Genomic DNA, 24,936 nt, shown 5'->3' on the forward strand with positions numbered 1-24,936 from the left:
GAGTTGAGTGGCCATATTTGTTCAAGTATTAGAAAAATTTGGTTTTGGTAATAATTTTAATGGATGGATTCAAATGATCTATAAGAACCCTATTGCCACGGTCATTACTAGCAATTACAGGTCTTCTTTCTTTTCACTTTCTCATGGTACTAGACAGGGATGTCCATTAAGCCCTTTATTATTTAATCTTGTATTGGAGCCTTTAGATATAACATTACGGGAGGCCAAAAACATTCATGGTATTTCTATAAATGGAACCATACTGTTATGAGTGCTGAACAGACCTGTTGTAAACGGGGTGCAGAGTTAACCATTCCCCCCCCCCCCTTTGAGAACTATGAACTATTGCTATTGCTATGCTGCTAATGAGAGAGAAAGAGAGAGAGAGAGAGAGAGAGAGAGAGAGAGAGAGAGAGAGATGAAGCACAGAGGCAGGAACATCTGCTACAGATAAGAGAGAGAGAGAGAGAGAGACATTAGATTTATATATTATGGCTTCTTCCTGGATTGTTTGATTGTTTACCTTTCGCTGCAAGGACATTACTTTGCTCGTTAACATTCCTAAGGAGACAGCAGGAGTGGCCTGATTTGATGGACATGGTCATTTTGAATTGATGGATGGCTGATACCCTGTCAATGGGGATAAAAGACAGGTGTGGGGAGACACCTCTCAGACACACCAGTGGACACTGACCGAGTGTTGTGCACCCACAGAAAGGTGGGGGTTTCAAGGACCGAATCGGGAGATCGGACAGTAAAGCTCACAGTGTTACAGCAGGGCTGGTGGGGACTTGTGTGTGTGTCCACTCAGGCCAGACTGATGAGTCCACCACAGATGAATGGTCCAGCTGAAGAACAGAGGGGTTACAATGGAATGACCACAATGGTACGACGGGATCAGAAAGCAACAGAAGGTTTGCTGGCTGCAGCTGCTCAATCTCTTGCTCGCTCTCTCTCTCTCTCTCTCTCTCTCTCTCTCTCTCTCCCCAACAAATTACAATACAACAACCGCAACTACCTCAGCACACATGAACTGAACTCTATATTCTCTTATGACAATACATTTACCCCTAGACATTGATAGAGCTTGTTTATTATTATTGATCATTATTCCTACACATCTAGGTTAATTATTGTTAACCTGTTTTATATGTATATTTGCATTTTTGATACTGTATTGTGTAGTTTACTAATAAACACCTTTAGTTTTCAGTACCACCAGACTCCAACAGACTCTTCTATTTCTGCTGGTCTGTAAACCCAGTTACAGGGTACGTAACAATACATAAGATTTCTCTTTATGCAGATGATCTTCTGATTTTTATTTTGTATCCTGAGGAATCAATTCCTAATCTTTTGGAAACACTTAAAGATTTTGGAAAATTTTCAGGATATAAACTTAATTTGAATAAAAGTGAATTGTTTCCATTAAATGCTCCTGTTAGTACATATAGTGATATTCCTTTTAGAATCGTTAATACATTTAGATATTTAGGTATTATAATTACTAAAAATATAAAGATTTTTATAAAGCTAATACAGTTCCTCTAGTAGATTCCATGAAATTACTATTTTCTAGATGAAATCCACTTACTCTTTCTTTAATAGGTCGTATCCATGCTGTGAAAATGATGATTTTACCTAGATTTTTATATATTTTCCAAAATATACCTATCTTTTTAACTAAAATTTTTTTCTATCAAATTGACTCTCTTATTTCTTCCTTTATTTGGAACAATAAGAGACCAAGAATCAACAAGCACCATTTACAAAATCCCAAAAAAAGATGGTGGACTTACACTTCTTATTAGGCTGTAAATATTAGACAATTATGTTTTTGGTTATACTGGCTCGATAAGAGCCAAAAACCACTTTGGGTTGATTTGGAATTAAAAGATGTTAAACAATTTCATTTAACTTCAATATTAGGAGCTCTACAGCTCTCCAAAATTCCAAATTTAAATTTTTACCCAGTTATTAAACAATCTTTACGGATTTGGATTCAGTTTCGTAATTTTTAAAATTTTAAACAATTTAAGTTGTCTAGTTTTTTATATTGAAAGTTTTCATTTAAACTTTCAATAACCGACCCCATTTTTCTCCTATGGAAAAATAAAGGGATCAGTTTTTTTTACAGATTTATTTTGTAATGGTCAATTGATGACTTTTGAAGAGTTAATTAACAAATACTCTCTCGCTCATACACATTTTTGCAATACTTTCAGGTTAGACATTTTTTACAATAATATTTACCTAACTTTCCATATTTACAAGAATCTGATTTGTTGGATACCATTTTGAAATTGAATCCCTTAGTGAAAGGTTCCCTTAGCAGAATTTATAATTTACAAAAAGAGAACCTATCACTGAAGATTAAACAAGATTGGGAGAGAGAACTTAATATGACCTTTGTGAATGAAGATTGGGTTCGAATTTTGAAAAACATAAATTCTTCTTCTATATGTGCCAATCACTGTTTAATTCAATTTAAAATTGTCCATCATTATTATTTAACAAAGGAGAGACTATCTAAAATATTTCCTGGTGTAGATAATTATTCTGATAGATGTAAAACTGAAGTAGCTACTTTGTCACATATGTTCTGGTCAGGTTCTTTATTAAAACTGTTTTGGAAATCTTTATTTTCTACAATCTCTAAAAGCTTTGAAAATTAATTTACAACCTAATAGACTAACTGTTCTATTTGGAATAGTTCCACATCATATTCAGGGTATTTCATCTTCAGATCAACATGTAATTGCATTTGTTACATTGTTGGCAAGAAGGGCTATTTTATTAAAATAGAAAGATATCTCTTCCCCTACATTAATTGAATGGTTTTCTCAAGTAATGTTATGTCTCAGCTTGGAAAAAATTAGTAGTAGAACTTTTGAACCTCGATTTGATTTTGAGCGAAGATGGGGTTCTTTTGCCAAATATTACCATTTAATTTGAATTATTCTATATGGTTTCCTTCCAATTTTATTATCTTTTTAAAAAAAATGTGAATTGGCGGTTGATGACTTTTTTAATATATCTAGATTATGGTTAAATGTATTGCTTCCGGGTGTTGATTCCTAATGGGTTTTTTTTGTAGTTAATGGGTTTTTTTCTTAGTTAGATGGGGTTCTTTTTTTTCCTTCTTTTTTTCTATACATAACATTTTTTTTTCATTTCTATATATTACGATTAGTTCTTTTTCAGCTCTATTAATTGTATACATATTAATTTGGTGAGGTTTTGTATTATTCTATAGTTGTAGAAGAATATGTATTAATAAAAAGATTCTAAAAATGAAAATGTGACTTTTAGTTGACTTATCACTTATATTCTGGTTGATATTAACACCCACACCGCCCCCCCACCCGCCGGGCCGGTCTGCAAGAATATTGTCAATATTAAACCGGTCCATGGTGCAAAAAAGGTTGGTGACCCCTGTTCTAGTGGAGTGCGCACAGTGGTTAGCTTATGATCCCATGCGCTTTTTGTTTGAGACAATAGGAGTTACTTCTCAGTAAATACTGTGCCTCATGATCATTATTATGAATGGTGATTCTTAAGACACCACTGAGTCAGAAGATTGAATATTCAAGTTCCTCTTCAAAAAAGTCCTTTGACAAAAGTCCAGGTTGATACAATACCAAGGAAGTGCTGCACTGGTGCCTGTTGGGAGAAGGAGAAGGGGATGGGGTGATATATCAGAGGAAGTGGATTTATTTGATTGGATACACCTCAGTGAAGGAACTCACAAAGTGCCTGCTTGCTCTTAGCTCAATGTAAATTTGAATGAATATTAAGTTCAGGGCCAACTAAACATTTTTTCCCATTGAGACATTAAATCTCTTCTCTAATTAGGAAGCAAAGCTTTCAAGATGCTGTTTCACAAAGAGCAGGAGACTCTCAGCCAATATTTATCTGTCAATCAGCATCAATGATCCTTTTCACAGCTCAGATAATGAACCAGTTAACATAAGAAAACTTGGACAACACTCAGTTCTGAGTGTTATTAGGCTATTAGGTGTCAAGTAACACTCATGCCAACCATTAACTCAAGCAACAAAGTTTGAACACTTACACTTGTTACGAATGTGCCGCAACTCTGAGTCGCCCCCTCCTTTTTGAGAATCGCAAGATCGCTATTAATTCGGGTCTGGGACCCAGGAAATGAGAGAGAACCCACAAGGTTTGGAATGTGTCCTGGCCTCAGCGAAACAAAACCACTGATAACGGCTATTGTCTCTTGGAGACAGAATTGTGTATTGAGTACTGTACTATTCATTGAAGCCCCTCAGGGGATGACCAGAGTGGGCTGGTTGAGGGATTGCATCATCCCAACCTGATTGACATCTGAGACCCCGTGAGTAAGGATAAAAGAGGGTCTGGGGAGCAACCCCTTTAGATGCACCAGGAGAAACACTGGAAATCCAGTGAGGGCTTGTGTGCATCCTCCCTTGCCTGGGTGGCAGGCTCACCACGGAAGAACGGCTTAGCTAAAGAAGAGGCCACAAGTGAACGGCCACACCAACGAGACTCCGTCGGATCGAAATCATAAAAGGAAAAGCCAGCAAGTTTTTCTCCCAAAAATCTCTCTCTCTCCAACCATTGCAAACCCAGCGGTCCCCAAAGGCTGCAGCCTGCATGAACTGAGCGAACTTTATATTTCCATCGGACAATACATTACCCCCTAGACAACGATAGAGCTATTTCTTATTGATTATTATTATACCCGCACTTTTAGATTTAGTATTGACGACGTATATTATCTGTATATTTGCATTGATATTATTTTTGTGTATTTTTACTAATAAATACTGATAAAAATAGTATCATCAGACTTCAATGGATCTCTCTATCTTTGCTGGTAAGTGACCCAGTTACGGGGTTCGTAACAAAGTGGGGGCCTCGTCTCGAGATTTGATACCAAATTGGAGGTCCAGTGAATCGGGCTTTTAAGTCCAAACATGGGGCCGGTTGCGCGGGTAATCAGACGGGAAACCAGCAAAGATGGATGTTGACAAATTTATAGAAAACCCGACTTTGGAGGCGCTAGAAGCTGCCACAAAGTCAGACTTGATAAATATTGTGAAAGGACTAAATCTCGCAGAGGTGAGGTTGTCGATGAAAAAGCGGGAGGTGCGGAGGGCCATAACTCAGTATTATATTGTGAAGAATGTGTTTGCGGCTGAGGTATTGGAAAATACCCCTAAAAAGGTACCAGCTAGTGGGACAGGTCAGTTAAGAGTTGGAGAAATTGAGGCTGGACGCGGAACAGAGGAAGAGGGAGCATGAGCTCCAGCTAAAGGAGTTAGAGCAGGAGAGAGCTGAGAAGCAGAGGGAGCATGAAATTCAGTTAAAACAGCTGGAAGCAGTTGAAAAGGAGAAGGAAAGGGCCGAAAAAAAGAGAGAGAGAGCCAAAAAGGAGAGGGAGAGAGCCGAAAAGGAGAGGAAGTATGAGGAGAAAGAGGAACAGAGGCAACATGAGATGGACCTGGAGAAGTTAAGGCAAGAGCGAAGAGCTCAAGGGTCAGACTGAGAGGAGAGGTTTAATGTTAGTAGGGAGTTTAGGTTAGTACCTCTGTTCGAGGAGTCAGATGTTGATAGTTATTTCTTGCATTTTGAAAAGGTGGCAGTGAGTCAGAAGTGGCCCAAAGATCAGTGGGTGGCGTTGTTACAAAATGCGTTAAAAGGGAAGGCACAACGGGCATATGCGGTGTTGTCCATGGAGGAGGAGGAGTCTGAGAATTATGAGAAAGCAAAGGAGGCCATTCTTCAGGCCTACAAATTGGCACCTGAGGCCTATAGACAAAAGTTCAGAAATTTAAAGAAAGGGTGGAATCAGACGTATGCAGAGTTTGCCTATGAGAAGGGTGTGCTCTTGGATCGTTTGTGTGCAGCAGAAATAGTGGAAGAAGATTTTTGGCGTCTCAGGGAGTTAATTCTGATTGAGGAATTTAAAGGTTGTGTTTCGGTTGATATCCGGATGTATTTGAATGAGAAGCCGAATAAGTCCATCTCCGAATATGCTAGGTTCGCAGATGAATATGCCCTAACCCACAAGACAAAGTTTTCCTCGAATAAAAGTTACCAGAGACCGTGGGAACAGTAGAGAAAGCCCACTGGCTGAGGCAGAGATCCCGCCGGGAGCTAGTGGTAAAAATAAGGAGTAGGAAAGGCAAGATGGCAAGAGATTTCCTGGCTTGACCTGTTTTAATTGTGGAAAGGTGGGTCATATTGCATCTAAATGCTTTGCTTCGAGGAAGGAGACAGGAAAAAGGAAAGCAGCAGTCCCTACAGGATGTATTGTGGTGATCAGTAAATCGACAAGAAAGCCCCAGGTAGACAGAATACGAGAGGGGCCTGAGAAATGTATTTCAGAAGGAACCGTGTCTGTGAAAGAGGGAGACACGCCAGTTCCAGTGCGGATCTGGAGAGACACGGGAGCTGAGCTGTCATTGATTCGCAGTACGGTACTAGGTTTTGGTCGCAACACTGGAGAGGTAACTTTGAGAGGCATAGAAAAAGGGACAGAAGCGGTGCCCTTGTATAGGATCATTATAAATTGTGAGCTGGTTTCTGGACCAGTTGAAATAGGGGTGCGATCTGAATTCCCACTAACTGACGCAGACCTCCTTCTGGGTAACGATTTAGCTGGTGGTGAAGTTTGATCGGCCATGGAGCTGATGAGCCCGTCTGTAAGTGTTGAGGACCTGCCCCTAGATTCCAAGATCTATCCCGCATGCGCGACCACTCGCAGCATGTCGAAAAAGGCAGCTGAGAACGAGACCAGATTAAGCCAGGCCAGTATTGATTTGGCCAAGACGTTTTTACCGACCCTGTACCAAGAGGAGTTAGAGGGTGGTAAAATGGAGAAAAGGAAAGTGAAAGAGAGTAAGGGAGAGGAGGTAGACCTGCCCTTAGCCAGGAGGAAATTTATAGAGGCACGGAGTAAAGATGAAAAACAGATAAGGCTGTTAAAAGGTCCAGGGTTGGACATGGATGATCTGTCTGGTTTGGCAGAACTGTTGGAAGAAGTTGAAAATTTTAAATGTGCTCCCGTTAATGAAATGAGGGCAGTCCTAGATGAAAAGGATGCCATTACCTTGAAGAAGTCTGCTGGGTTGGCAGATGAGGTTGTTTCAGCCCGCGGGGTTGAGTTTACTCCGGAAGGGAGTTGCCCAGAGAGTAACTGGGAGAATCAGGGGAACTTAGAATTTGAAAAGGGGACAGGTATTGAAAGCCTGGAAGAGGCAGATGTCCTGTTTGAGTGTGTGCAAGATGTGGATGCACATGGTACTGAACCTAGTAATGAAACTCAGGAAAAGACTGAAGTATTTGATTCAGTTGAAAAGGAATGCAGTCCTTGTGGGTCAGATGGACTTGGTTCAGTGAAGAAAGGGTTAACCTTGGTAATAGTGGGAAGTGAGAATTCCCAGTTGTTTGTGCTCAAAGCTGTGTTAAAAGTTAGTGAGGAGATAAAAGGTGGTGAGGTGAATATTATTATTGAAGGAAAAGGGAAAAGTGTAGTTCCTAAATTGAATGAAGAAAATTTAAAGTCTGGATTGATGTCAGAAGCAGCAACCAGGCTACAGAGACAAAGGCTTGGTAACACGGTGACTGCGAATCAATTACAGATTGAGTTGGAATGTAAAGGTGCCCCACACTCTATTGTTATTCAAGAGGGTGGTGTGAAGAGGCAGAATTTGAAATGCTGTTTGGTCAAAGAGGGATCGCTTGCAGAGTTTAAACTGAAAACTAATAGCATGAAGGGTCCTGAATAAAAAACTAACAACTTGCTTAAAATTAAAGAATTGTGTGGAAATTCAGAAAATGGTTTAAGTTTGGAACACATTGTTGATAAAATAACTCCTATGAAAGGAGCATGCGAAAGCCTATTCCACACTAGTATACAAGCTAACCAAGTGGGAGTTAACTGGAAAAGGGGCGAGGGTTGACGGGATACCATTTTAAATAACAGGATCCAGTTTTAAGGGATTTTGACAAAGCATGTGAATAATAAAGACAAGCCCATGGAAGATTGACTGTTAAGTTTGAAAGTAACATAAAGATTAGTATTTGCATGAACTTTTGAAATATACACGTAAGCTAAGATCACAACTCTTTAGTTTTGTTTGCTGAAGAAAAGGAATAAAAATAGGTGGTTATTAAATTGGAGTCTGATGCTACAAGAATTTATTAAGGTACCAGATGTTAAGATATTAAAGGAAGTGACAGTGTAATCGCTAACTGTTTAGATGCTGAATTGAATTACTCTGTAGAGAAAAAAAACTCTTTTGTATTGTGTTAGATTCTGAAATCCTGTAAGACTCGTATTAATTTATTTTTACCGATGGTAAAAATCTTAGAAGGAAGGGGGTGTTACGAATGTGCCGCAACTCTGAGGGGCCGAAGGGTACAAAGTCGCTCCCTCCTTTTTGAGAATCGCAAGATCGCTTTTAATTCGGGTCTGGGACCCAAGAAATGAGAGAGAACCCACAAGGTTTGGAGTGTGTCCTGGCCTCAGCGAAACAAAACCACTGATAACGGCTATTGTCTCTTGGAGACGGACTTGTGTATTGAGTACTGTACTATTCATTAAAGCCCCTCAGGGGACAACCAGAGTGGGCTGGTTGAGGGATTGCATCATCCCAACCTGATTGACATCTGAGACCCCGTGAGTAAGGATGAAAGGGGGTCTGGGGAACAACCCCTTTAGACGCACCAGGAGAAACGCTTGAAATCCAGTGACAGCGTTTTATAGCGAACGCTGGTGAGGGCTTGTGTGCGTCCTCCCTTGCCAGGTTGGCAGGCTCACCACAGAAGAATGGCTTTAGCTAAAGAAGAGGCCACAAGTGAAGAGCCACACCAACGAGACTCCAACAAAATCATAAAAGGAAAGCCGGCGAGTTTTTCTCCCAAAACTCTCTCTCTCTCCAACCATTGCAAACCCAGCGGTCCCCAAATGCTGCAGCCTGCATGAACTAAGCGAACTTTATATTTCTACCGGAAATACATTATCCCCTAGATATCGATAGAGCTATTTCTTATTGATTATTATTATACCCGCACTTTTGGATTTAGTATTGATGACGTATATTATCTGTATATTTGCATTGATATTATTTTTGTATACTTTTACTAATAAATACTATTAAAAATAGTATCATCAGACTTCAACTGACCTCTCTATCTTTGCTGGTAAGTGACCCAGTTACGGGGTTCGTAACACACTCAGCATACAACAATGCTGCTAAGCTTCCCACCGCCAACACCCTACGAGCTACCATTGAACAGAAATACAAATGGGCTAATCACATAAATTCAAACAACATTCAAATGAAAGGAGAATGTACATAGTTAATAGCAGATCCATTAATTGCCCTGAAGACAAGAGAGATCCAGAAGTCCAGGTCCATTGTTCACTGAAAGTGGAGTACATGGTATTGCAGAGGAATGAGAGAGGAGCTGACCAGAACTGACTGGAGGAGGACACCATCAGGGATGATGGCATAGAAGCAGTAGCTGGAGTTTCAGCAGGCACAGGATAGATGCATTCCAAATAAGAAGTATTCTGAAGGCAGGATGATGCTACTGTGACTGGAAAGAGAAGTCAAAGCCAACATAAAAGCCAAAGAGAAGTAATTTAATAGAACAAAAAATTAATGGCAAGTTGAAATATTGTGAAGCTTTTAAAAACCAACAGAAGGCACCAAAGAAAAAATCATAAAGTAAGAAAAAATGGAATATGATGATCAGCTAACCAATAATATTAAAGAATATAACAAAAAGTTTCTTCAGATGCATAAAGTGCAAAAGAGAGGCAAGAGTGGATATCGGACCACTGGAAAATGATGCAGGAGTTGTAGTAATCGGGGACAAGGAAATGGCAGATGAACTGAATAAGTATTTTGCATCAGTTTTCACTGTGGAAGACATCAGCAGTATGCCAGAGGTTTGAGAATTTCAGGGGGGCAGAAGTGAGTGAAGTTGCCATTACTATGGAGAAGGTTCTTGGGAAACTGAAAGGCCTGAAGGTAGATAAATCACCTGGACCAGATAGTATACACACCAGGATTCTGAAAGAAATGGAGATTGTGGAGGCATATTCAAGAAATAGTTGATTCTGGCACGGTTGTTCTGGAGGACTGGAAAATTGCAAATGTCACTCCACTCTTCATGAAGGGAAAGAGGAAGAAGAAAGATAATTACAGGCCAGTTAGCCTGACCTCAGTGGTTGGGAAGATGTTGGAGTCGATTGTTAAGGATGTGGTTTCAGGGTACTTGAAGGCACATGATAAAATAGGCTGTCATCAGCATGAATTCCTCAAGGAAAAATCTTGTTTGACAAATCTGTTGGAATACTTTGAAGAAGTAAGAAGCAGGATTTGTGAGAGTAAGCGTTTGGGACGGACTAGAAGGGCCGAGATGGCCTGTTTCCATGCTGTAGTTGTTATATGGTTATATGATAGACAAAGGAAAATCAATGGGTCTTGAGTATTTGGATTTTCAGAAGGCCTTTGATAATATGCCACACACGAGGCTGCTTAATAAATTAAGAGCCCATGGTATTACAGGAAAGATACTAGCATGGATAAAGCATAGGCTATTGTCAGGAAGCAAAAGGTGGGAATAAAGGAAGCCTTCACTGGCTGGTTGCCAGTGATTTGGATGATGGAATTGATAGCTTTGTGGCCAATTTTGTAGATGATCTGAAGATACATGGGATGGCAGGTACTTTTGAGGAAGCACAGACGCTGCAGAAGGACTTAGGCATATTTGGAAAAGGGGCAAAGAGGTGTCAGATAGAATACGGTGTTGGGAAGTGTATGGTCATGCAAGCACTGTGGTAGAAGAAATAAAAGCATAGACTATTTTCTAAATGGAGAGAATATTCAAAAATTGAGGTGCAAAGGGACTTGGGAATCCTCGTGCAGAATTTTCTGAAGGTTCACTTGCAGGTTGAGTTGGTGGTGAGGAGACAAATACAATGTTAGCATTCATTTCAAGAGGAGTAGAATATAAAAATGAGGATGTAATGCTGAGGTTTTATAAGGCACTGGTGAGGCCTCACCTGGAGGAGCTTTGACCCCTTATCTAAGAAAGGATGTGCAAACATTGGAGAGGATTCAAAGAAGGCTTGCAAAAATGATCGTAAATGTGAGAAATTCCACAAATGCTGGAGATCCAAAGCAATACACGCAAATGCTGGAGGAACTCAGCAGGTCAAGCAGCAGCAAACAGAGGATGTTTCGAGCTGAGACGCTTCTTCAGGACCGGAAAGGAAGGGGAGAAGTCAGAGTAAGGAAGTGGGGGAGGACAGGAAGAAGTACAAGGTGACAGGTGATAGGTGAAACTAGGAGAAGGGGAGGGAGTGAAGTAAAGTGCTGGGAAGTTGATTGGTGAAAGAGATAAACGGCTGAACTAGGGGGAAGCTGATAGGACAGGAAAGAAGACCATGGAAGAAAGAGAAGGGGAGCTGATGGGCAGGTAACGAGATAAGGTGAGAGAGGGAAACAGGAATTGGGAATGGTGAAAGCAGGGGGCAATTACTGGAAGTTTGAGAAATTGATGTTCGTGCCATCAGGTTGAAGGCTACCCAGACAGAACATGAGTGTTACCCTTCCAACCTGAGTGTGGCCTCATCACGACAGTAGAGGCGGCCATGGACTGACATGTCAGAATTGGAAGGGGAAGTGGAGGTGGAAGTAAAATGGATAGCTCAACGGAGATTCCAATTTGTTTGGTGAAAAAGGGAAGTGCTTAGCAAAGTGGTCTCCCAATCTACGTTTGGTCTCACCGATATACAGGAGGCTACACCAGGAGCACTGAATACAATAGATGACTGCAACAGACTCACAGGTGAAGTGTCTCCTCAGCTGGAAGGACTGTTTGGATTCTGAATGGTAGTGAGGAAGGAGGTATTGGGGCAGATTTGGCATTTGTCCCAGAAGGGAGATCAGTGGTAAGGGATGAGTGGACAATGGAATCACGAGTGGACAATGGAATCATGAGGGACAATGGAATCACTGCAGGAAGTGGAAACTGGAGGGATGAAAAGACGTGCTTGTTGGTGAGATCCCATTAGAAATGGCAGAAGTTATGCAGAATTATGTGCTGGGTGCAAAGGCTAGTGGGGTGGTGGGTGAATACAAGAAAAACCCTATCCCTGATGTGGTAGTGGGGGGATGCAATAAGGGCAGATGTGTGAGAAATGTAAGAGATGTTGGCAGCATTGGTGATGGAGGAAGCGAAACCCCCTCTTTGAAGAAGGAGAACATCTCATTAGTTCCAGAATGAAAAGCCTTATCCTGAGAGCAGATGCAGTGGTGGCAGAGGAATTGAGAAAGGGGATGAGATTTTTACAAGTGACAAGGTGGGAAGAAGTATAGTCCAGGTAGCTGTTTGATCAGTGGGTTTATAAAATTTATCAGTAGATAGACTGTCTTCAGAGATGGAGACAGAGAGATTGAGAAAGGGAACGAGGTGTTGGAAACGGACCAGGTAAATTTGAGGGCAGGGTGGAAGCTGGATACAAAGTTGATGAAGTCATTGAGCTCAGCATGGGTGCAGGAAGCAGCACCAATGTAGACATCGATGTAGCATAGGAAGAGTTGGGAAGTGATGCCAATATAGGTTTGGAACATGGAACATGGACGTAGCCAACAAAAAGCCAGGCATAGCTGGGACCCATGCGGGTGCCCATGGCTACACCTTTTGTCTGAAGGAAGTGGGAGGATCCAAAGAAGAAATTATCAAGAGTGAGGACTAGTTCCACCAGACGGAGAAGAGTGGTGGTAAAGGGAACTGGTTGGGTGTGAGTGTTACCTAAATGATTCCTGGATTGAAAGGCTTTTCATATGAGGCCTGATTGATTGCTCGGCCTGTACTCACTGGAATTCAGAAGGAAGAGGGATCTCATTGAATCCTATCGAACATTAAGAGGCCTCAATAGTGTGGATGTGGAGAGGATATTTCCTATGGTGGGGAGGACCAGAGGACACAGCCTCAGAATCGAGAGACATCATTTTGCATGGAGATGCCGAATAATTTCTTCAGCCAGAGAGTGGTGAATCTGTGGAAGCTGTTGCCACAGGCAGCCGTGGAGTTCAACCACTGGGTATATTTGAGGCAGAGGTTAACAGATCATTAATTAGTCAGGTCATAAAGGGACATGCGGAGACAACAGGAGATTACGACTAAGAGGGAAATGGATCAGCCATAATGAAATGGCGGAGCAGACTCGATGGGCAAAGAGCCTAATTCTGCTCCTATATCTTATGGTCTTATTTCAGTTGATATGGTGGTAAAGAAAGCATATGGCATGCTTGCTTGCATTCACTAGTAGGGGTGTTGAGTATAAGAGTAAGGAAGTCATGCTGCAGCTAAATAAAACTTTAATGAGACCACACTTGGGAGTGTTGCGTGGATTTATGCTCACTCCATTATGGGAAGAATGTGGAGTCTGTGGAGAGGATGCTGCCTGGACGATAAGAAAATGTTGGACAAACTTGGGCTGTTCTCTTGAGAGTGCCAAAGGCTGAAAGAAGACATGTTAGAACTTATAAAATTATCAGAGGCATATTTAAGGAAATCGGAATCTTTTTTTTCCCAGAGTAGAAATGTCAAATGCCAAATAACATGTTTCTACAGTTAGTGGGGAAGTCTAAAGCAGATGTTTTACACAGAGAGTGGTAGGTGCATTGAACGGGTTACCAGAAGTACTAGTGGAAGAATGCAGTTTGATGGAGTTTATGAGGCTTTTAGACAGACACATGCATATGAAGGAATGGATGGATGTGGATGGTATACAGGAGGAGGATATCTAATATAAATTGGCATCAAGATCAGCACATCATTATGAGCCAAATAGCCTGTAGAGTGCTGTACTGTTCTATGTTATATATTTCATGTTCTATATTCTAACATTATTCAGCCCGATAGTCTACAACCCAATGGTATAGAACACAGAACATGGAACAGTATAGTACAGTATTGGCCCTTCAGCCCACAATGTTGTGCCAACCTTTTAACCCACTGCAGATCAATTTAATCCTTCCCTCCCACAGCCTCCATTTCTCTTTCATCAGCATGTCTATCTAAGTGTCTCTTAAACGTCCCTAATGTGTCTTGTCTCAACCACCGCCCTGGCAGCTCATTCTATGCATCCACCACTGTGTAAAAAACTGCCTCTGACATCTCCCCCATACTTTACTCCAATCATCTGAAGGTTATGCCCTCTTGTATTAGGTATTTCCACTCTGGGAAAAAGGTGTTGACTTTCCACTTTATCAATGCCTCTTATCACCCTATATACCATACTTACAAACAATAAATTAACTATTTTTAATTTAGCCTCACTTACTATGTTCCCCTCACTTCCTCTTTATAAACCACCACAGTCCTCTCTGTTTTATTCATTTTCCCATCTTGCCTAACAAATCTGTTAAGAGTTCTTTGAGGAATTAACAAGCAAGGTGGACAAAGGAGAGGCAGTGGATGTCAGTTACTTGGGTTTTCAGAAGGAGTTTGATAAGATGCCACACATGAAGCTGCTTAGTAAGATAAAATCCTATGGAGTTACAGGAAAGATACTGGAATAGATAGAGGAATGGCTGACAGGTAGGAGGCAGTGAGTGGGATAAAAGGGGCCTTTTCAGGTTGGCTGCCAGTCACTAGTGGTGCTCCTCAGGGGTCAGTATTGGGACCGCTACTTTTTACATTGTTTGTCAATGACTTGGATAATGGAATTGATGGCTTTGTTCCGAAGTTTGCGGATGATACAAAGACAGGTGGAGGGGTAGGTAGTGCTGAGGAAGCAATGCGATTGCAGCAGGTCTTAGACAAATTGGAAGAATGGAAAAAAGGGGCAGATGGTTTGGTAAAAGGAACAGAAGTGTGGACTATTTGGGGAGAAGGTTCAAACATCAGAGGTGTAAGGGTACACGTACAAACAAGCTGGAGGAACTCGGTAGGTTGGGCAGCATCCGTGGAAACGAGCAGTCAAAGTTTCGCGTCAAGACCCTTCGTCAGGACTGAAGAGGGACGAGGCAGGGGCCCTATAAAGAAGGTGGAAAACCAATCAGAGGAAAGATCAAGGGGTGGGGGAGGGAAAGCAGGGAGCGGAAAGGCAGGAGAGGTGAAGAAGGAATGTAATGCACAATGGATAGTGGAAGAAGGCAGAATCATGAGAGAGGTGATAGGCAGCTAGAAGAGGAGGCAGAATGAAACTGGGATGGGAGAAGGGAGAGGGAAGGAATTACTGGAAGCTGGAGAATTCGAGGTTCATACCAAGGGGCTGGAGACTACCCATACGGTATATGAAGTGTTGTTCCTCCAACCCGAGTTTGGCCTCATCATGGCAGTAGAAGAGGCCATGTATGGACATATCTGAATGAGAATGTGGAGCAGAGTTGAACTGGGTGGCAACTGGGAGATCCTGTCTGTTGTGGTGGACGGAGTGGAGATGCTCGATGAAGTGGTCCCCCAATCTGCGTCGGGTCTTGCCGATATAGAGGAGGCCACATCGGGAGCACCGGATGCAGTAGATTACCCCAACTGACTCACAAGTGAAGTGTTGCCTCACCTGGAAGGACTGTTTGGGGCCCTGAATGGTGGTAAGAGAGGAGGTGTAGGGACAGGTGTAGCACTTACACTTGCAGGGGTAAGTACCAGGTGGGAGATCTGAGGGGAGGGACGTGTGGACCAGGCAGTTGTGGAGGGAATGATCCCTGCGAAAAGTAGAGAGGGGTAGAGAGGGAAAGATGTGCTTAGTGGTGGGGTCCTGTTGAAGGTGGCGGAAGTTGCAGAGGATAATATGCTGGATCCGGAGGCTGGTGGGGTGGTAGGTGAGGACAAGGGGGACACGGTCCCTGTTGTGGTGACTGGATGATGGGGTGGGGGCCGAAGTGCAGGAAATAGAGGAGATGCGGGTGAGGGCATCATTGATGACGGCAGAAGGGAAACAATAGTTCTTAAAGAAAGAGGACATTTGAGATGTCCTGGAACGGAAAGCCTCATCCTGGGAGCAGATGCAGCAGAGACAGAGGAACTCTCTCCACACTAATCCTAACCTCACCATCAAACCTGCAGACAAAGGTGGTGCCGTAGTGGTCTGGTGGTCGGACCTCTACCTCAGAGGCCAAACGGCAGCTCTCGTACTTACCCCTGGAACAGGACCCCACCAAAAAACATCAACCCATTGTGTCTCGTACCATCACTGCTCTTATCAACTCCAGAAACCTTCCATCCTCAGCCAAAAAACTCTTAATTCCCACACCCCGCACTGCTCGGTTTTACCTCCTCCCCAAGATCCACAAGCCTGACTGTCCCAGTAGACCCATAGTTTTGGCCTGCTCCTGCCCCACTGAATTTGTATCTGCCTACCTGGACTCCATTTTGTCACCCATAGTTCAGTCCCTCCCCACCTACATCAGGGATACATCCCATGCCCTCCACCTCTTCAATAACTTCCAGTTCCCCAGTCTTGACCGCTTCATTTTCACTATGGATGTCCAATCCTTATACACTTCCATTCCCCATCAAGAAGGCCTCAAAGCCCTCCACTACTTTTTTGACAATAGACCTCACCAGTTCCCCAACACCACCACACTCCTCTGGTTGGTGGAACTGGTACTCACACTTAATAACTTCTCTTTTGACTCTTCCCACTTTCTTCAGACCAAGGGTGTAGCTATGGGCACTCACATGGGCCCCAGCTATGCCTGCCTCTTCGTGGGTTACGTGGAACAGTCTTTGCTCAAAATCTATACTGGTACTGCTCCCCAACTTTTCCTTGCTACATTGACGACTACATTGGTGCAGCTTCTTGCACCCATGCTGAGCTCGTCAATTTCATCGACTTTGCCTCTAACTTTCACCCAGCCCTCAAATTCACTTGGTCCATCTCGGACACTTCTTTCCCCTTTCTTGATCTCTCCGTCTCCATCTCTGGAGACAGACTGTCCACTGACATCTTCTATAAAACTCTCATAACTACCTCGACTATACCTCTTCCCACCCTGCCAAATGCAAAAATACTATTCCCTATTCCCAGTTCCTCCGTCTCCTCTGCTCCCAGGATGAGGCTTTCTGTTTCAGGGCATCTCAAATGTACTCTTTCTTTAAGGATCGTGGTTTCCCTTCTACCGTCATCAATGATGCCTTCACCCTCATTTCCTCCATTTCCTACACTTCGGCCCTCACCCCATCCTCCCGTCACCACAACAGGGACTGTGTTCCCCTTGTCCTCACCTACCACCACACCAGCTTCCGGATCCAGCATATTATCCTCCACCACCTTCAACAGGACTTCACCTCTAAGCACATCTTTCCCTCTCTACCCCTCTCTGCTTTTCACAGGGATCATTCCCTCCGCGACTGCCTGGTCCACACATCCCTCCCCACAGATCTCCCACCTGGCACTTATCCCTGCAAGTGTAAGTGCTATACCTGTCCCTATACCTCCTCTCTTACCACCATTCAGGGCCCCAAACAGTCCTTCCAGGTAATGCAACACTTCACTTGTGATCTACTGCATCCGGTGCTCCTGGTGCAGCCTCCTCTACATCAGCGAGACCCGACGCAGATTGGGGGACCGCTTCATCGAGCACCTCCGCTCCGTCCACCACAACAGACAGGATCTCTCGGTTGCCACCCAGTTCAACTCTGCTCCACATTCCCATTTGGATATGTCCATACATGGCCTCCTCTACCACCATGATGAGGCCAAACTCAGGTTGGAGGAGCAACTCCTCATATTCCGTCTAGGTAGTCTCCAGCCCCTTGGCATGAACATCGAGTTCTCCAACTTCCCGTAATTCCCTCCCTCTCCCTTCCCCCATCCCAGTTTCACTCTGCCTCTTTTTCCAGCTGCCTATCACCTCTCTCATGATTCTGCCTTCTTCTACTACATAGTGCTTTCCCCTTACATTCCTTCTTCACCTTTCCTGCCTATCCCCTCCCCCACCCCTTGATCTTTCCTCTTATTGATTTTTCACCTGACACCCACCAGCCTTCTCCTTCCCACCCTCCCCGCACCTTCTTTATAGGGCCCCTGCCCCCTCCCTCTTAAGTCCTGACGAAGGGTCTCGGCCCGAAACGTTGACTGCTCATTTCCACAGATGCTGCCCAACCTGCTGAGTTTCTTCAGCTTGTTGTACGTGTTGCTTTTAACCACCACATCTGCTGTGTACTTTGTGCTTACTAGAGGTGAAAGGGGTTAGGAGTCCTTGTTCAAGGCTCCCAGAAGGAGTCAGCTGGAGACGCTCATGGAGTGAGTACCGTTTTGGATTCGCTCCATAACTTTTACTTTTTTTAACCTTTGATCACCCTTATTCAGCTTATTTTTACCTATACCGAAAGTTTCTTTATTCTTTTTTGTTGGATTTACTGCCAAGCGTTTGTTGTGAACTTTTGATGATATGCAAACAGAAATGTCTCTCAGGTCTAAGGGACGGGATCCCGGACGTAATCCGAACGGTAACGGAAAAAAGCAGGCTCCGACACAACAAACACCATTAACTTTTGAATTGTTTATGGAGGTTTTGAATCAAAAATTTGCTGAACTACAACAATTTTTTAAAGAAGATATAAAGGCTTTTCAAGAGCACATGGTTAAGACGGATTTAGTAATTAAACAGCAACAAGCTCTTATTGAGTCTCTGCAAGAAGAAGCTCGGAAGCGAGATTTGACTATTGGAAAACTGCAACAGGATTTAATTTCGACCATTAAGCTGATGGAAGCCCTTAAAGCCAAGAGTGACGATTTTGAGAATTGGTCCAGAAGACAGAACTTACGTATACTTGGTCTTCCAGACGGCATAGAAAAAGATGACCCTTCGAAATATTTTGCTCAACTTTTAAAAGAAGCGTTTCCGACAATTTTCCTGAATAACCCCCCTTTATTGGATCGGGCACATAGAATTCGGCGTCGATCACCGAGTGCTACAGACAAACCTTCGGTGATAATTGTCCGGTTCCATTATGTACATGACAAAGAACAAGTTATAAGAGCAGCTCGTCGGGTAGGAATGATTAATATCAAAGATTTTTCCTTCCGCCTGATCGAAGATTTTAGTTCAGATCTTTTAAAAAGAAGGCTTCTTTTTAAACCGTTGATGGCTGAATGTTATGAGAAAAATCTGAAACCTGCGCTTCTATACCCTGCGAAGCTTCGAATTTCTCCGTCGAATGCTCCACGACAAGTTTTCCTTTCAACTTCAGAAGTGAGAAAATATCTGGAGGAGAACTTCCCTACTGCTACAGACACCAGTCTTTAATAAATGAATGATTCTGATCGTATAAGATGGTTCTCGATCTCTTAAACCAGAATTATAATCTGGTTATTGGTGTAGGTTCATCCTACTCAAGTTAAAGTGTGTTTGCGTCATGTTAATTGTTTTGCCTTATACACTTTAATCATTTAACTATATACTTGTCTATTAACTTTGTTCCTTCGAAGGTATATTTTTAATTCTTTGAAGGTAAATTTTTCCTTGATTAAGATGGTGGTTTTTTGGAAAAGATTTTTGGTTTTGCTTAAGATGGCATTATGTTTATATTTTTCGTGTTTCTTCTAGACAAGGCATCGCTTATCTCAGCTTAAATATTTTTTGTTTTGTCTGGGCCAGAGCCCGAGTTATAATTGTTTTTAGTGATTATATTTTTATTCTTTTTACAACTAACTATACTTAGAAATATGGTTTTTATTATAGCGATTTTATTTTTAAAGTCGGGGTGATTCTTTTATATCCTTTTTATATGGAGTGTTCTTCAGCTGACATGGGGGTAGGATTAGTCTTACTTTTTCTCTTTTTAAGTCATATTTTGGCTTTTTCTCTTTTTCTCGGGGGGTGGGGGGATGGTCTGTTTTCTAATTCTATTTTTTTTGTACCAGTTTGTGTTAGTTTTTTTATTCGGGCTGTTTTTGAACTTCAAATATGTCTGTGTTGTCGTCACTTCCGGGTCTTCTCACTACTTTTGTTCCTCTTCCGGGTGCATGAGTTTATAAGTTGGTTAACCCTTTCTATACCAAAGGGTTGATTATAGAATTATGGCTCAGACCATTAATTTTGTGTCTTGGAATACTAATGGTTTAAATCATCCAATTAAACGAAAGAAGATTTTCAAAGTATTCCAAAGACTTAATGCTCATATCATTTTTGTACAAGAAACTCATGTGAGGAGGGAGGACAAATTTCGTTTTTTTAGATTTTGGCGGGGTCAACAGTATCACGCAAATTCGAATGCTAAAGTAAAAGGAGTTTCAATTTTTATTGACTCCTCTATTACATTTGTTCAACATGATATTTTTTCGGATCCGAATGGCAGATTTTTGTTAATTACGGGTTTACTTTGTAATAAAAAGGTTGCTTTGGTTAATGTTTATGCTCCAAATGTGGATTGTCCTGACTTTTTTAAGTCTTTATTTACTTCTTTACCCAATCTAAACGAATATAAGTTAATAATGGGTGGTGACTTTAATTGCTGTTTAAATCCTCTGATGGATAAATCTCTATCTATTCAGACTTTACCTAATAAGTCGGCCACTTGTATTAACTCTTTTTTGACTGACAATGGAGTTTTTGATATTTGGAGATTCCGGCATCCTAATGACAAAGAGTTTTCTTTTTTCTCACATGTTTATCACTCTTATTCGAGAATTGATTATTTTTTGTAGACTCTTGTTTTATTCCATTGGTAATCGGTTGTAACTATGATATTATAGCTATCTCTGATCATGCTCCATTATTACGTTCTATGAAATTTACGGATACAGCTTCTAATGCTAGACAATGGCGATTTGACTCTACCTTGTTGCAAGACTCTGACTTTATAAAATTTATGGAGGAGCAGATCGACTTCTTCTTTTCAACTAATTCTACAGATGATATTTCCTGCGGAACACTTTGGGACACTTTTAAAGCGTATATACGTGGACAGATTATTTCTTATTCTGTTGGTTTGAGGAAATGTACTAAGATGGAAACGCTCTTATTGGTTGATAAAATTAAAGAGATTGATAAGAAATATTCGATTGCTCCTAGTAAGGAGCTTTACAAACAAAGGGTTGAACTTCAAATGGAACATAGTTTATTACTTACATCCTCGATTGAAAATCAATTAATGAAATCTAAATCTGATTTTTACATACATAGTGATAAATCTGGTAAACTGTTAACTAGTCAATTGAAGAATGCTTTGGTTAAACGTCAAATCACTAAGATTGGTCAGCAGAATGGGAATCTGACAGTTAATCATGATGAGATAAATAAGGCATTTCAAGACTTCTATACCTCCCTGTATCAATCTGAATTTCCTCAAGATCATAATACCATGTCTGATTTTCTTGGGAAATTACATTTTCCAAGATTATCATCTGATGATCTTTTGATATTGGATACTTCTATTATGGATGTAGAAATTAAGGGGGCTATTTCCTCAATGAATTCTGGGAAAGCACCCGGTCCAGATGGTTATACAGTTGAATTTTTTAAATTTTTTTCCGCTACTCTTTCCCCTTGGTTATGTAAGGTTTTTGAGGAAGCCATTAGATTGGGGAATTTGCCACAATCTTTTTATAGAGCTTCCATTTCTTTAATATTGAAGAAAGATAAAGACCCTACTAACTGTGATTCTTATAGACCTATATCTTTATTGAATGTAGACTCCAAGATTTTTTCCAAGTTACTGGCATCTAGATTGGAGAAGGTATTACCCAAAATTATTTCAGATGATCAAACTGGTTTTATTAAAAATCGTTATTTTTTTTTAACATTAGGAGATTGTTGAATATTATTTATACTCCCTCACATGACACTTCAGAATGCGTGATTTCATTAGATGTGGAGAAAGCATTTGATAGAGTTGAATGGCTTTACTTATTTAATGTGTTGGAGAAGTTTAATTTTAGTCCGATATTTATATCATGGATTAAATTGATTTATCATACTCCAGTAGCCTCAGTGTTTACCAATAATCAAAGATCTTCCTTTTTTCGCTTATTTCGGGGCACTAGACAAGGATGTCCTCTTAGTCCATTACTATTTAACATTGCCTTAGAACCTTTGGCAATTGCCATCAGACAATCACAGGATATTTTGGGTATTAATCGTGGGACAGATATTCATAACTTATCTTTGTATGCAGATGATTTATTACTGTTCATTTCTAACCCGGAGAAATCCATTCCAGCAGTTTTATCATTATTGGCTCAATTTAGTGAGTTTTCTGGGTATAAGTTAAATCTTAATAAAAGTGAATTGTTTCCTTTGAATAAACAGGTCCCAATTTATGGAAATTTGCCTTTTAAATTAGTTAATGACTCTTTTACTTATTTAGGGATCAAAATCACAAAAAACCATAAAGATTTATTTAGATTTAATTTTTTACCCTTAATTGATCAGATTAAAGGCTTGTTTACTAAGTGGTCACCTTTATCTTTATCCCTAATAGGTAGGATTAATGCTATTAAGATGGTTATTTTACCTAAGTTTTTATATATTTTTCAAGCGATACCAATTTTTATCCCGAAATCTTTTTTTACTAATGTTGACTCTAAAATTTCTTCATATATATGGCAGAATAAAAATCCCAGGTTAGGTAAAACATATTTACAGAAGACAAAAAAGGAAGGCGGGTTAGCATTACCTAATTTCAGATTTTACTATTGGGCAGTTAATATTAGATATTTGTTATGTTGGTTGAAAGATGGGGGTGGATCTTTTGGCCCTTGTTGGGTGAGTTTAGAAACTAAATCGGTATCAGCTAATGCTCTGGGTTCTATTTTAGGGACTTCTCTCCCTTTTGCTCTTTCTAAATTGCCGAAACGAATTGACAACCCGATAGTTAAACATACTTTGCGTATATGGTTTCAATTTCGGAGATTTTTTGGGTTGACTCAATTCATTTTAAATAGTCCTATTGTATCTAATTGTTTTTTTCACCCTTCCATTATAGATCAAGCTTATTTGGCTTGGAAAACTAAGGGATTACTAAGATTTTCTGATTTATTTTTAGATAATTGTTTCATGTCTTTTGAGCAATTATCCAACAAATATAACTTGCCTAGATTTCATTTTTTTTAGATATTTACAGATTAGACATTTTTTAAGTTCTGTACTCTCTACGTTTCCAAATTTTGTGCCTTCAGATATTTTGGAGAGTTTATTTGAATTAGACCCTTTTCAAAAAGGGCTTATTTCAAAACTTTATAATATAATTATGAAGATACGTTCAGAGCCTCTTTATAAGACTAAAAAGGATTGGGAAACAGAGCTTAGTCTTAGTATTTCTAGTGAGAATTGGGATAGAATTCTTCAATTAGTTAATACATCATCGTTATGCGTCAAACATTCATTAATACAATTTAAGGTCGTACATAGGGCCCATATGTCCAAGGATAAATTAGCTCATTTTTACTCTCATATTAGTCCTATTTGTGATAGATGTCATTCTGAAATTGCTTCTTTAACTCATGTTTTGGCCTTGTTCATTTTTGGAGAAATATTGGAAAGATATTTTTGATATTATTTCTGCGGTTTTGAATATCGATTTACAACCTCATCCTATTACCGCAATTTTTGGTTTACCAATCTTAGACTCACTGCATTTATCTTCTTCTGCCCGTCAAATGATTGCATTTCTAACTCTGATGGCTAGAAGATCTATATTGTTGAATTGGAAAGAAATTAATCCTCCCACTGTATTTAATTGGTTCTCTCAAACTATGCTATGTTTAAATTTAGAAAAAATTAGAAGTGGTACTTTTGAGACTTCTATTAAATTTGAAAAGTTATGGAGACCATTTATTCAACATTTTCATATGATGTAATATGACCCTGTGCTAAGTTCATTTGATTTCCCAGCTTTTAGCTTATGTATGTTGAGAGGACTGGAAGTGACGGCATTGATGAATACTTATTTTTGTGAGATATTATAAACAGCCCCCTTTTTTTTTCTCTCTTTTTTTTGCTTCTTTTTTCTTCTATATTAGTTATTAGATTAGATTAGCTAATTTGGCATTATATATATTTTTTGTTTTTTTTTCTTTCTTTTTTCTGTTTTCTTTATATCATATATTATGAAATATTTAGACTTCTTATGTTCATACATATATTTTATGGCTTATGTTTTGGTAAACTCATTTATATTGTAACTATTATGTATGTTTTTTTCATATGTAATGGAATTTATATGTTGGTAATTTCTTTATCAATATATCATTTGTATTCTGTCCATATTACTAATATTAATAAAAAAAGATTTAGAAAGAAAGAAAAAACTGAAAAAACACAACAAGAACATCGATTCCCAAAGCCACGTTCCTCCTGCAGAAATAAGCAATGAGAAAGAACGGGTGAAAACACATGATATCAAAACCATTGCTCATTGTCCATAGTCCAATCCATAACCATTCTGTGTATTGACAGAAAGAGATGACACCACTCGAAAGCAGAGGCCTACCTTACGTTCACAGCCAGCTGCCGCACAGTCACCCTTCTGGCAGCAGAGGGAACCCATCAGTGATCGAAAGGCAGGCAGTGGTGATGAATCCTCAATTGCCTCCCACTTTCGGCTTGACATTCCAATCTCCCTTGATTAGAAACTCGGCTTTGATCGGCAATTAACAAACACTTAATCAGCAAAATGGAGTTGAAGATTACCTCACACCCTGTCTCAAAGTTTCTTCGCCTCAAGAGGTTCAAGCAGGCATCCTGGATTTTTCTCGGAGACAGCAAAGCACTGAATTACACAATCAATTTCCAAACTGTAAATTGTAAAAAAAAACCCAACTTGAAACTGTAAACCATAAACAATTGTCTCCAAACTGTAAATCGTCAAGAATCCACCACCAAACTGTAAATTGTAAACAATCTGTCCCCAAACTGTAAATCGTAAACAACCTGTCTCAAAACTATAAATCAACAACCCATCTCCAGA

At 40.4% G+C, this 24,936-nt stretch overlaps 1 long non-coding RNA gene across 1 annotated transcript; it reads right to left on the minus strand.

Moving 5' to 3' along the window:
* Positions 1-453: 453 nt before the first annotated feature.
* On the minus strand, positions 454-24,582 carry LOC132394235 (uncharacterized). Its single transcript, XR_009512228.1, has 2 exons — positions 24,460-24,582; positions 454-3,663 (listed from the first exon to the last, which is right to left on the minus strand). It is a non-coding gene; the product is annotated as an uncharacterized LOC132394235 (long non-coding RNA).
* Positions 24,583-24,936: the final 354 nt, after the last annotated feature.

The sequence above is a fragment of the Hypanus sabinus genome, chromosome 5, assembly GCF_030144855.1.
Source record: "Hypanus sabinus isolate sHypSab1 chromosome 5, sHypSab1.hap1, whole genome shotgun sequence".
NCBI classification, from domain to species: domain Eukaryota; kingdom Metazoa; phylum Chordata; class Chondrichthyes; order Myliobatiformes; family Dasyatidae; genus Hypanus; species Hypanus sabinus.